Here is a 13,314-nt window from a genome sequence, read left to right on the forward strand (position 1 = left end):
ATCAGTTCATGTTTTTTTTTCTTTGCATTTTTCAGCTATTATGAGTAACTATGTAATAAATATTCATGTACAAGTTTTTGAGTGGGCATATGTTTCCACTTCTCTTGGATATATACCTAGGAGTCAGAATTTCTGGGTTATATGATAACTCTAAGTTTAACTTTTTGAGGAACTGCCAAACAGTTTTGTGAATCAGCTATAGCATCTCATCTTGTGTACATATAAGAAATATCTCATTTTTCTCTTTTCTTGAATGTGTTTTACATACAGGAACAACCTACTCATAGTATTCATAGTTGGATTGAATGGATGATCATCTACATCAAACATCCATCTACTCTGGAACTGGTGGATGTCCTGTTGAAGACTGGGATAGGGGTGTAGGCCTAGTCTCCTTAGTGCCTGTCAGGTTACCTTATTAGCCTGCCAAGAATTTTAGTCTATAATTCATGTTTACTGAGTACCTGCTGTGTTCCACTTACTAGCCAAGGTGTTGGGGATTCATTGCTAAGTCATGCACAGTTCTGTAGTTGAAAAGATGGTCATATAAGAGCAGATCTCTAGAATTCTGTTGCTCAGTGCCTGGGATAGTTAGTGAAGGCTTGGGTTAGGGGTTATCAAAAGAAGAAATGTAATGCAGGAGGCAGAACTAAATAAAGAATTTTTTTTTAGATAAGGCAGTGGATAGACCTAAATACATGCAGTTCCTGCCCATACGAACATTCCAGAGGTTTGTCTTGGGAATCCACGTTGTTCTTTCACTCATCATCCTTGGACTGAGCTTAGTGCAATGCAACTGAATTGAGCAGTGTGCCACATCGTTATGGGGCAGTCTCATTCTCTGGCTGAAACAAGCTGTCTGTTCTCCTTTGGAATGATGGCATGATCAATTCAAATGGAACTTCTGCTTTAGCAAAAGCCACAGCAATGAGTCCAGGAGCAAAGGCATACACCTGTAATCCCAGCTACTTGGAAGGCTGAGGAAGGAGGATCCACAAGTCCAGGGCAGCCTGGACAACTTAGTAAGACCCTGTCTCTAGTAAAAAATAAAAAAGGGCTGGGGATACAAATGTAGAGTGACCCTGGGTTCAATCCCCAGTAAAAAGAAAGAAAAAAAGAAAACCTCACAACTATGAAAAGTCAGCAACTAGAATTATGTATTCCTGGTTTGATGTCTTCTTGTGCTTCTGACACTGGCAGAGGGATGCATGTGAAAGGATTGTCCTCATATGGCCTCCACCTTGTTATGCTCTGGTGTTCCAACTAGGTGAGGCTCAACCCATTGCCTAGTTGATTCATCTTTTCAATACAAATGAATCAATTGTTTGTTCATTGATATAAACTAGAGAAAATGGAATTCGAGGGTCTTGGGCTGCTCAAAGTACATGACTTTTAAGCTCATCCTAAGGTAGAAGACAAGACTTTCAGACTAGGGCAAGCTGGTTTTCACTTGAGTCTTTAAGTGCTTGTCTACCAATCCAAAATTTCCACTCACAAGTTCTATTAGCATAGAATAGAACTAGGAAGAAATACCTGCAGAAAAATGATTTCATATGCTGTGTTATTTACTTCTACTTATTGCCTATAGGTGTTCAGAGGGGATGCCTTTCAGAGTGGCAGAACAAAGGCCTGGTGACATAGCAGTTGGATTTATTTTTTAGAAGGATTCAGTTCAAATGGGTGAAAATCTTGGGATTTTCAGGGGAAGAGACTGGAAGATGGGAACAATGATCATCCCTCACACTCCCTTTCTGGACCAGTTGTGCCTCTCCAAACAGTATGGAGTGACTGTTGTTGTCTTTCAGATGAAAATCTCTCTATGCTCATACCTAGAGTCACTTGTCTACATGCCTCACAGTACATAAGGACGTCCTTAGAAAGCTGTTTCCTGTATTTCTTATAATAATATACACTTGGAACGGTTCCTATCAAATAATATGCACCACGAAAATATTATAGGTAATTATTATAAATCAGCTTAATTTCCCTAGCTATTAAATTCCTTGTAAATGAAAATCTCACCATCTTGCTCTTTTACTTCTCCCCACAGCACCTATCAGTGTTCTTAATAATTTGTCGACATGGTTAGGACTTTGGACAAGTGGCTTCCCTTTTCCGAGCTCCAGTAGGAATACATAGAGATTGTGTGTAGATTTTAATCCAAGTCCACAAACACTATTTGGCGCCCACTGTTTACAAGCTACTGCCCTGAAACCTACGCCCTATGCCCGGTAAAAATTATCAAAAATGAACATGAAGTCAAGCCTCAAGTGGGAATGAGGCCAGGGGACCAATAATACTGGTACCTTGGAAGTCCCCAATCCCCCAGCCTCCCAGGGGTGTGGGTGGTCCTCCAAGGCAATACCATTTGCCCTCCACTTCTATTTTATTCGAAGCGACACTTTTCGGTGTTTAGCCGCCCCGTTCGGCCCAAAGGGGACAAGAACCGATTTTCAGCGTCCGGACCCGGGCCCCGAGGCGCGGTAGGAACGTGAGGCGGCAGCGCAGGAGGCTCGCGGAGCAGATCCCAGCGGTGCCCGGTGGGTCCCACCGCCCAGCTCCCGAACTGCCCAATCACGGCGCAGCTTGGGCGCGCGCCCCAACCAATCAGGAGCGGCGGGAGCGGCGCCGGGAGCCGGCGGGCGCCCAGCACGCCCGAGAGTCGGGAGCCGGCGGCTGCTCTGCGGCGAGGAGCGACTGTGGCGAGAGCCTTGCGGCTGGCTGGGTCCCTGGACCCCACTAGCCGGCTCTGCGGCGGCCGCCCGTCAATCGACGTTCGAGACCCTGCGGACGGCGTCTCAGGTAACTGCCCCTCCCCGCGGCGGCGGCACCGGCGCTCGAGAGAAAGGGGCCCCGCAGGTGGAGCGGGCAGGGGGCGGCCGGCCGCGAGGTCCTAGCGCCGCAGTGCTGCTCCGCACATCCCGAGTGCCTTGAGCCACCGCCAGGCGAGATACTTCCCCAAGCCGCGGGCGTCCGGGAGTGAGAGGGGCTTAGGTGAGTCGGCCTGAGGTGGGCGGGGGCGGGCGTAGGGGGAAGACCCCTGTGACCTCCGCAGCCTACACAGCACTTGTTGCCAAGGTGTCTTCCCTGGAGACCCAGGTCGTCCAGGACAGCTTCACTGGCCAGAGTGGGGAGGCGACAACAGGTGTCTCTGGGCCCGGTGCCTCTTCCCCCAAACCCCCCCACCCCAGGCCTGGAATCCCAGCCTTGGCGTTCCGCCTCACCTTCGGGGTGTCGGGAGACTGGACCCCAGCCTGGCCCCTCAGGCACGCTGCCCGCTGGACAGCGCCCAGAGGCCTCCTGGACCCGGGGCTTTGGATGGAGTTTCCTGCGCGCGTTGCCAAGCAATTTGCCGGACACCGCCTCTGGCTGAGATGAAGAGAGTTGGAGATGAGACGTACGTGTGTGTGTGTGTGTGTGTGTGTGTGTGTGTGTGTGTGTGTGTGTATGCGCGCTCTGGTGCAACCCCTACTGAAAGGAGCTGCCTGAGGGCTATGAGTGAATCATTAACTATAGTGTTATGCAGCTACTGGCCCCTGCCCACCTCTCTCTCTTCCTCCCTCTCCTTTTCACTCTTTCCCTCTCCCCTTTATGTCCTGTGCCTCGCTCTCCTAATTTATAAAGTGGCGATACGGATTAAACTTGCTTTGAGGATTATAGGAGCCAATGTCTGAAAAACAGAGCAGAGAGCCAGCACTTAGCATTTACTGAGTGCTTTATTGTATGAAGTGGATAGACTTTTAAAAAGTAAATCAGATGTGTCCAAACTGGCCCAACAACCATTTAGATCTCTGAGTAGCTTTCTATACTTGAAAGGAAAAAAATGCTATTATTAGTGTTACTGATGATATCATTTAATGGTAATATATCCTTTGGAGGAGAATATTAAAAAAAAAAAAACCCTCCTCCATTGTGATGTTGAGACAAATGGCCTCCAACTAGAAACCAAAGCTTTGTAACCCTTGAAAAAATTAGTATGAATATTATATGAAAAAAGAAATCCCTATAGTTTGTTAAATGCTCATATTTCATTAGTATGGCTGATTAGGGGTGAGATATTTTTAGGTTTTTGTACTTCCTAATGTTCCCCGAACAAATAAGTAGAGTTAAAATGAGTGAAAGAATAACAAAAGAAAAGCACCACACAACAAAATGCCAGCATCTCTTAGAAACTTGAAATTGCAGTTGTTACTCTCAGGCATTTAATCCTGCATCTGACCTGGGGGGTCTAGTCCAGTCTTTTGCCATGGTTTCATTTTCCTTTCCTTGTTTAATCTGAAGATTAAATATTTGACCCCCTTCATTTTTTAAAAAACTAAAATATCAATATGTAGCAGACTTCCTTGGAGTTCTACCCTGTGACAAACCCATAAGGACCATCCTAAAGGTTCTTTAGGGTGATGGTATTTGCATCTGCCTGCCTTTTCACACTTCCCTAACCATGCAGCCTGGGACCTGGTTGTAGACAAAATGCTCCATTTCTTGTACAGTGTCATTTCTATGTGTCTTAGAATATATACATCAACTTAGAGAAAGAGAGGTCAGGAGATCAGAAACTCACTTCTAGAGAGATGCAAACTTATAAGTCTCAAATTAATGTAACAGGTTTTTTTTTTTTTTTTCCAATTGTTTACTAGGAGACTTTTACTCTACTCTGAAAACTCACTGCTGGGGATGGAGAGAGGTATATGGCATAGGACAAGACTACCAAGTTCAGAGCCAGACCCCACCTGTGAAAATTCAGGCTCTGACTGAGGCTGGGAAACTTGAACAAAATGCTTCATTTCTTAGAGCCAAAAATCTCTTTGCTCTGTCAAGTGAAGACTCTCATTTATTCTTATTTTAGTGGATCCTAAGTATAGTGTTAATAGATGGGAAGCCTAGTTCTGGGGACATAGTTACTGATCTGTAGCATCTAAAGGAGGTTTTGAAAGTGAGAGTAATCAGTTACACCTAGGCAAGATAAAGTCCTGATTGAGAGGTACTGAGTGTCAAATGATGAGCAAGTCTTTTGTGAAACTAGGGCTGCAGTGGAATTGGAAAGGATAGAGTAGAAGAGAGAAGACATCCAGAAAGAGGAATGACCAAAATATCCATGGTCAGCTTAGGCTAAAGAACAAATAACCCCCAAAGATCCGCATGTCCAGAGTAGGTCAATTTTAGTTCTGTCCTCATCTATTTTTATTTAGGGACCCACTGAACTTATAAAACAGCCTCTCTCTGGGACAATGCTAATCTCATTATGGCAAAGGAAAAGAGAGAAAGTGACAGAACAAAACTATGACACTTCAAGTCTGCTCAGAAGTGGCAGCTGTCCCTTCAGCTCTCATGCCGTTGGCCAAGGTCAATCACATGGTCAAGCCCAATGTCAGAGGTATGAGGAAGTGTAAGCTTCCTGCAGATAGCAAAAATGTGACAGAGTATGTGGGAAGGTACAGAAGGAAACAAGGTCAGGGAAGTGGCCCAGCAGCAGATAATGAAGGACTTTGGGTTGTGTGCCAGGGGCTTGGGCCTTTCTATGGGTAGGGAGCAGTGACTGAAGGGTTTTAAATTGGGATTTGATAGGGTCAGGGTTTCCCACTGAGCATACATCTCTAGTGGCAATATGGAGAGAAGATTGATATAGGTGAGATGAAAGGGAAGGGATGGTGAAAGTCTGAATGAATATAGTGGCCTTGAATCTCTCACTGTCTTTCTTTATGTGAAAGGAAATTCCATTACTAGAAAATTTCCATTTTCACTTGAGTGGCTTATCTTCTTTATAAGTCCTCTCCTAAAAGGTGCATGCTCTCAATCTTAAGTTATCTTGAAAATCATTTAAAGCAGCAGTTCTCAGATTTTAGTGTGCATCAGAATCAGGGAAGGTTTGAGAAAAATAGATTGCTGATCCCGTCGTCCCATCACAGAGTTTCTTCACTGATCAGTTTGGGTGGAGCCTGAGAATTAGCATTTCTGACCAGTGCTTAGGTGATACTGATGCTGCTGGTCCAATGACCACACTTTGAAAACCACTGAAGGTAGAAAATAAGATGTGGTTGAGAGAAAGACCCAAATGAAAGGGTCCCAATGGAAGGAAGAAAAAGGCTGGAAGGTTCTAGCATTCTCCATGTAGCAATTTTGCTCAATGTTGGCTCTGTCCATTAGCAGTGGGGTCTGTAAAAGTGACTGAGTCTCTAGATTTATATTAAATTGCAAATGCAGTTCTTCTAGTGAGGAAACAAATCATAGCAATAACAAAAAAAGCTCAGATTCAGAGAAGTAAGCAGTATCCAAGTGCTGGTTTGTCCCCTCCCTCTGTAATTCTGCCCAACCTCTCCATCCTATCATTGAGCACACACCCTTTAGTGTGGCTCCAGACCTCTTACTCAAGCCTGTCCACATATCCCAATCCTGGTCTCTCATGCTTCTTGTCATCCCAGTCATAATTTCTTCTGGAACTGAGTTGCCTATTGGGTGGACACTTGGCTGACTTTTAATACAGTCCAACCAAGAAATTGCTTGTGTCACTTGAGGTAACCTTTATGAATAAACATCTGTCCTGTGTGGTCATGCAAATTGTAGTCCATTCCCTCCACTCCCTAGACAAATTACTCCCTGTGAACCCAAGATCAACCCATCCCAAATCATTTGGCTTATTCTAATAGGTGGAGCAAGCACAACAATTCTAACTGACTCATCACTCCTACAATGAAAGAGCATTTAAAAAATGGTTGTTAAGGAAGAAATATGTTAAGGGGTGTATATGATGTAGGAAATAAAATACAACAAGGGTTTCTTTTCTTTTATTTTTTTTTGTTATATTTTTTCTCAATGACGAAAGTTTGAATTCTACCTAGGGCCCAGATAGAAGTAGTGTGTCCATCCAAAAGGCAGCATGTGGAGGCATTGAATACTTCCAGGGTCAACACTTAAGTGCTTGCTTGAGGGTTAGAATATTTGTTTCAAGGTGAGATGAGTACAAAATGGTCCACTGGAGTGTAGATAGAAAAACTAGACTCTATGCATATTCATTTTGTCTAAAATAATAAATATCATGGTAGGTTCAAAATGTAAAATGAAATGAGATTTGAGAAGACCCTTGTTCTAATTGAGATTTGACAGATAAATCACACCTTGAAAGTGTTTTTTTGAAACAGGAGATTTTTCTGTCTCAGGAGGGTTCTGGGTATCTCCAGAGGTGGATGAAAAAGTTTAGAATCAGACTTCTGTCCTGGAGACCTAAGGCCAACTGTTTGCCTCTCCAGGTAATTCTGAAAAGCCATTACCTCTCCTCTTTCAGGCTTGGCCTCTGTAAGCTCTATAAAGAATTGTAGCAGGTTTTTAGAATACTTGGCTTAAAGTTTCAAAATATGCAACAAATAAAACCCTAGACCTAAAAAGAGTGAGAGCAATAAAAGAAACTAGCCAAGCTGGGTACAATGGTGCATGCCTATAATCCCAATGATTCAGGAGGCCAAGACAGGAGGATTGCAAGTTTGGGGCCAGCCTCAGCAAATTAGAGAGGCCTTCTGTAACTTAGCAACATCCTGTCTCAAAAAAGAAAATTTAAGGGGCTGAGGCTGTGGCTCAGGGGTAGAACACTTGCCTGGCGTGCATGAGGCACTGGGTTCGATCCTTAGCACCACATAAAAATTAAAATAAAGGTATTGTGTCCACCTACAACTAAAAAATACATATTAAAAAAAAAGAAAATTTAAAAGAGGACTGGGGATGTAGCTCAGTGGTAAAGTACTCCTGGGTTAAATCCCTAGTACCCCTCTCCCGAGAGAGAGAGAGAGAGAGAGAGAGAGAGAGAGAGAGAGAGAGAGAGAGAGAGAAACTAGCCAGAAGGGCAGGAGGGTTGCAAGTTTGAGGCCAGCCTTAGCAACTTAAAGAGTCCCTAAGCAACTTTAGTGAGACCCTGTCTGTGAATATAAAATAAAACAACAAAAATGGCTGGTGATGTAGCTCAGTGGTAGAGCACCCCTGGGTTCAATCCCCAGTTTAAAAAAGAAAAAAGAAAAAGAAATTGTCACTATCTCTAATTCAAAAGAAAGTATCACTGTCCCCCCATATATCACTGTATAACATTTATTCAGCAGTTTAGTATGTAAGAAATGTAAAAATAAGATCACTAGTTAAATACTATCCTCTCTTTATGCTGTCTCTAGCAATAGCCCTTTGCTACTGGCCTGGTAAAACCTTTGGAAGGTAGTTCATGTGAATGGGCATTGACCATCTTCCGAGTGTGGGACCCTGAGGAACAAGTTCTGAGGAACTCAGAAGTGTAATGCTCAGTCTTCTGACATAGCTTCTGTTCTGAGAGTGAAACAACATAATATTTGTGCAAAACCATTAATAGTTAAACAACAACAGTAGGCAAGTAATCAAAGAGAGTACCAAGTGCTGTAAATTCAGACAGGAAATCATTTGGAGGTTGTGCTGGGCTGGGAAGGTCCATAAAGGTTGTACTGGGCTGAATGCAGAAATAGGATTTAGCTAGGTAGAAGCACTAGTTTTGTAGGGAATAGATCTAAGTGAACTGAGGTTCTTCATTGGGGGGCAATCCTGTTTCAGGTTCACTGACAGTGTATCTGGAGTAAAAGAATCAATTAGGATAGGAGAAGGGAAGTTTGAGCTAATTACTTCTTAAAGTCTTCCCCCACTTGATTGCCACTTGACCATGGAATCTGAATGTTCTTGCATATAACAGTTTGTATAACCTCCTAACACATTAAGATTATTCATTAGTAGATGAGTGATATTGGATTCTGATTTCCTCTTAACATGTTCATTTTATTAATAGGAAAGCATTTTGAAGATAAGGATGTCAAACCTGTTTATAAATAAAATTTAATCCTACCATAAACTGTGTCATACTGGCAGATGATCAGTCTCTCTACATTTCCAAAGTAACCCAGAAAGGTCAAGTGACTTATTTAAAGTCATGCAGGAATCCTCTGGCATTTCCATGTTAACTGATGCCATCTCCTTTGACATTTGGGTAGTGTCTAGTGTAAGTTGTTTTACAGATCTCCATAAGAAGGGTGAGAAGAAGAACTTAGGACCCTGACATCTAGTTGGGATCTTTCCAGGTAGCATTATATTCCATGGAAAAACTATAACCCCAAAAGTTCTCATTAATTTTAAATTGAAAGATCATTACACTTTCTCTTTTAGACTCAATTCTGGTGCTCACTAAAACAAGGTATGGTTTTAGTGCTGTGGGTCTATGTACACACATCACCTGAATGAAATGACATTAAGTATTTTTCAGACCAAATGCCAACCAGTATAGCAGGCAGGCCTATCAGTTGCTTTCAATCTGCCTGAATTTTGAAATGAGACACCAGTTTGATAGACCCCCTTTACCAGTTTGATTGAATCCTCTGTTGACTACCTTTTGAAGTTAGCTAATTGATTTTTAAAAATTAGATGCTTTAAATAAAAGTAGATTTTGTTTTACTGTTTGCTGTGGAAACTGAGTGTATTTGTCTTTTTTTCTGACTTAAGCTTTTTTTTTTTTTTTTTTTTTTTTTTTTTTTTTTTTTGAGGTGGAGGGTACTGGGGATTGAATTCAGAGATACTCAAATACTGAGTTGCTTAGCACCTCGCCGCCATTGCTGAAGCTGGCTTTGAACTCAAGATCCTCTTGCCGCAGCCTCCCTCCAGAGTCACTGGGATTATAGGCATCGCCACCGCTCCTGGCTCTGACTTAAGCTTTTAAAAGAGAAGAATCATAATATTGTGATTAAGTAGATAAGGCTGTGGTGATCCATAGACAGTGAATTTATTAGCATATATATTGCTTAAATGTTAAATTTCATTCTTTGTTTTGCATTTCCCTCCACTTCTAACTTTGAGCACTTGAAGGGTGTGGGAAACAGTTATCAAAATCACTATCAGTTGCTTCATTCATTGAGTATTACTAAGTGGTTAGGTCCTCTGCCACATCATCTCATGTTTTTTGCACCTCAGTTCACTAAGGTCAGGAATGGTGGTATCTCATTTTGCAGATGAGACTATATCTGAGATTAAGTAATTTATCAGAGATGCTGTGCTTTGAATCTACCTCTGTTAATCTCTTAGGTTTGATCTCGGTCACTATAGAATTTGGAAACAAAAGGAGAAGTGCTCTAAAGAGGTAATGGTGGGGCTTGGGTTGTGGCTTAGTGGTAGAGTACTCGTCTAGCATGTGTGAGGCACAGGGTTTGATCCTCAGCACCACATAAAAAATAAATAAATATGGGGCTGGGGTTGTGGCTCAGTGGCAGAGTCCTTGCTTTGCACATGTGAGGCACTGAGTTTGATCCTCAGCACCACATAAAAATGAATAAACAAAATAAAGATATTGTGTCCATGTGTAGCTAAAAAAAATTTAAATAAATAATATAAAGGTATTGTGTCCATCTACAACTAAAAGAATATTAAAATAATTAATATTCCCAGTGGCTTTGGAGGCCAAGGCAGGAGGATTGAGAGTTCAAAGCGAGCCTCAGCAACAGCATGATGCTAAGCAACTCTGTGAGATCCTTCTCTAAATAAAATACAAAAATAGGGCTGGGGATGTGGCTCAGTGGTTGTGCTCCTGAGTTCAATCCCCAGTATCAAAAAAAAGAAAGTTAATAGGGGCTACCTGTCCACTCTGTCCTCACCCTTGGAGATTCTGTTGGAGGGAAACTGCCCTTATTTTAGGGCTGTTGGTTCACGCAATCAGTAGGTTAGTAGAAGCACACTTCTTTCTCTTATTTCCTCTTCCTTTATCATTTTTGTCATAGAGCAACCTTTAAAAAGAGAGATGAGAGAGCAGTGATCTATTTGAGTAAATGCATTATGACTCTCAGTCACTCACCAACCTAACTAGCTTGGGCAGTGGTGTTGTCTACAAAAGCCAGGCTCTGTATTTGCTGACTTCTCCAGCTGTGCCATCTGTCAGAATCAGGGATCCTGGAGCTCACATACTCTGCTGCTGGTTGATCCCTGAGCAGGCCTTGGGGATACAGTTCTGAAGAGTCAGAATTATTTGCTGTCATGTATCATATATGCTCTGTCTGGATCACAGCACAATGCTCATGGGAGCAGGGATTTTTTTTTTTTAATACTTTGTAGTTGTAGATGGACAGAATGACTTTATTTTATTTGCTCATGTGGTGCTAAGGATTGAACGCAGTACCTCACACATGCTAGGCAAGTGCTCTGCCACTGAGCTACAGCCCCAGCCCAGGAGCAGGGATTTTGGTCCCCTGTAATTTGGTTATCTTTTACCTATGAAAAAAGATCAGGCACTTTACAGGGATGGGTCCTAGCCATAAAAAAAAAGTAGATAAAAGTGTAGGTTCATTTATGCATATATATCTCTACTTACAGGGGAAAAAATAGGGAAAAAATGTGTGTCTCATGGGTAGAGCATGGTGAAATGGTTAAGAGAATAGACTTGGGAATCAGCTGTCCAAGTTTGAATGATGAAATCTTGGGTAAGTTATTTAACCTCCCTATCAGTTTTTTCTCTCTATAAAAGAAATAACAGAACCTGTTACATAGACTTATTATAAAGACTACAGGAGTTATTTAACTAAATGAGTTGTAAAGGACTTTGACATAAGCATCTGGCAGCTAGGGAGTGTTACATAAGTGTATATCAAATAATACATGAAAATAAAGTGATAAGTGAATATCACAGTGTGTAGGTCAGACAACACCATAATAGATGCAGCCACGTGAGTGACTTTATAGGGGTACTCATGATGAATCATGTGCAAGTGAAATCCAGGTGTACCAGGGCAATTAGCCGTTTTAAAGAATCACATCAGACATATGATTGTAAATTGCCTTTTTGTAAAATAAACCTGGGAGAAACCCTGCAAGAAGGGAGAGAGAAGGCAAGAGTGGTTTACTTGATGTTTTGGGCCAGGAGTACTGGAAAGATAGAGCTGTCATCATCTTGGATAGGGAAGGCTTTTGCTGCAGTCATTTTGGGAGAGAGAGTAGTTGGTCAATATTGGATATGTTAAGTTTGACAGGCTTCTTAGACATTTACATGAAGATGGGCATCAGGCAGAGTCAGGTAAGAATTCAAGGCAAGAATTCATCTTTGGGGTGGACTCAGGCTTACAGATGGGACCTATAGCTGTGAAGGAATGAAAATAGTTGATTGAGGAGTGGCATTTGAGCTCCAGTGGAAAAGTCAAGCTGGCTTTAGTTCTCTAGTTGCCCTTTCTTTCACTTTGCTAGGATAAAATGCAATGTGGCCCTTTGGGATGTTGGCATTTTCTTAGTATAGTTATCTTTTGAACCCTATAATGCTGTGGTTAAATACATGGACTTTAAAGTTAATATAATAAGAGTAGCTACCATTTGATGTCTTATTAGCTTTGTACCTTTGGGCAGGTTACTTAGCCTTCAAGACTCAGTTTCCTTACCTGTGAGATGGGAACTGGTATTAAAAAATTTAGTGCACAGGTCTGAGGGCTCCCTAAGTGCTACATTAAAGTGATGAATCTGTTCTTCCTTTATTCATTATAAAATTCTCTCAACATGTTGGAATTGAGGAACAGTGACAACTTACACATTTTTAAAGCCCTTTGAATTTTCCTGGAGATGAAAACCATATTTTAATTTAACTCATACTGCTACCATTTTTCTTCTATTTATTCAAATAAAAAGGGGAGGTCAGGGAGATACTGCAATAAGTTCTGCACACAAGTCCGGCACTTAGGTTTCCTTCATATTTGAAACACTACATCCAAAGATCAACTGTGGCCCATTTTTGTGGCAGTTGCTACATGAATCACAGCTGCAGGAGCATTCAGAGATCTGAAAGCCAAAACATGGGTAGGAAAGGGATATCCCTGGTAATGACAGTGTTTTGATATTATATCCATTAACTTCATGCCTGCTCTTTGCCACCATGAGCCATGTAAGAAATTACTTACTTTCTTCTAATTAATACACTAGCTGATTTTCCCTATAATTTTAGATTCGAGTTTTGTGGTTGATTGGAAAATGCATTTAAACCACTTTGTTTCAGAATAATATTATTTGGATTCTATTTTTTAGAAAGTTTCCTTCTCTAATATGTATATGTAAATAAGAATTCAGGGATAGGGAGAATCACATTCTGAAGTCTTGTCTCTCTATTCCCTAATTATTGTGTCTGCTGTGTTTGTACTTATAGTTGATATACTTTGAATTTGTGGCTTTTCTGTTTTGCAAGAGTTACTGTCAGTGAGACGGCCACCAAAAGAAAAACTACTATTAGTGGTGGCAGGACCAAATACATGTAATGGTGTGGTTTGTTTCTAAATCCTAACAGAGTTTCAGAGAGACTTTTCCCAG

At 41.7% G+C, this 13,314-nt stretch overlaps 1 protein-coding gene across 8 annotated transcripts in view; it reads left to right on the plus strand.

Annotated features, from left to right (window-relative positions):
• The first annotated feature begins 2,650 nt into the window (after positions 1-2,650).
• Positions 2,651-13,314, plus strand: part of Ston2 (stonin 2) — a 153,875-nt gene continuing 143,211 nt past the window's right edge. For 6 of the 8 annotated variants that reach the window (XR_003301998.2, XR_003301997.2, XM_026402432.2 and 3 more), the window contains exon 1: positions 2,651-2,802. The gene's annotated coding sequence lies outside the window, so the exon portion shown is untranslated. Of the gene's footprint in view, positions 2,803-2,831; positions 2,995-3,202; positions 3,398-13,314 lie in introns of those variants that run through there. The other 2 variants (XM_077800091.1, XM_077800092.1) reach the window with 2 other exon arrangements.

This window comes from Urocitellus parryii, chromosome 6, assembly GCF_045843805.1.
Source record: "Urocitellus parryii isolate mUroPar1 chromosome 6, mUroPar1.hap1, whole genome shotgun sequence".
NCBI lineage: Eukaryota > Metazoa > Chordata > Mammalia > Rodentia > Sciuridae > Urocitellus > Urocitellus parryii.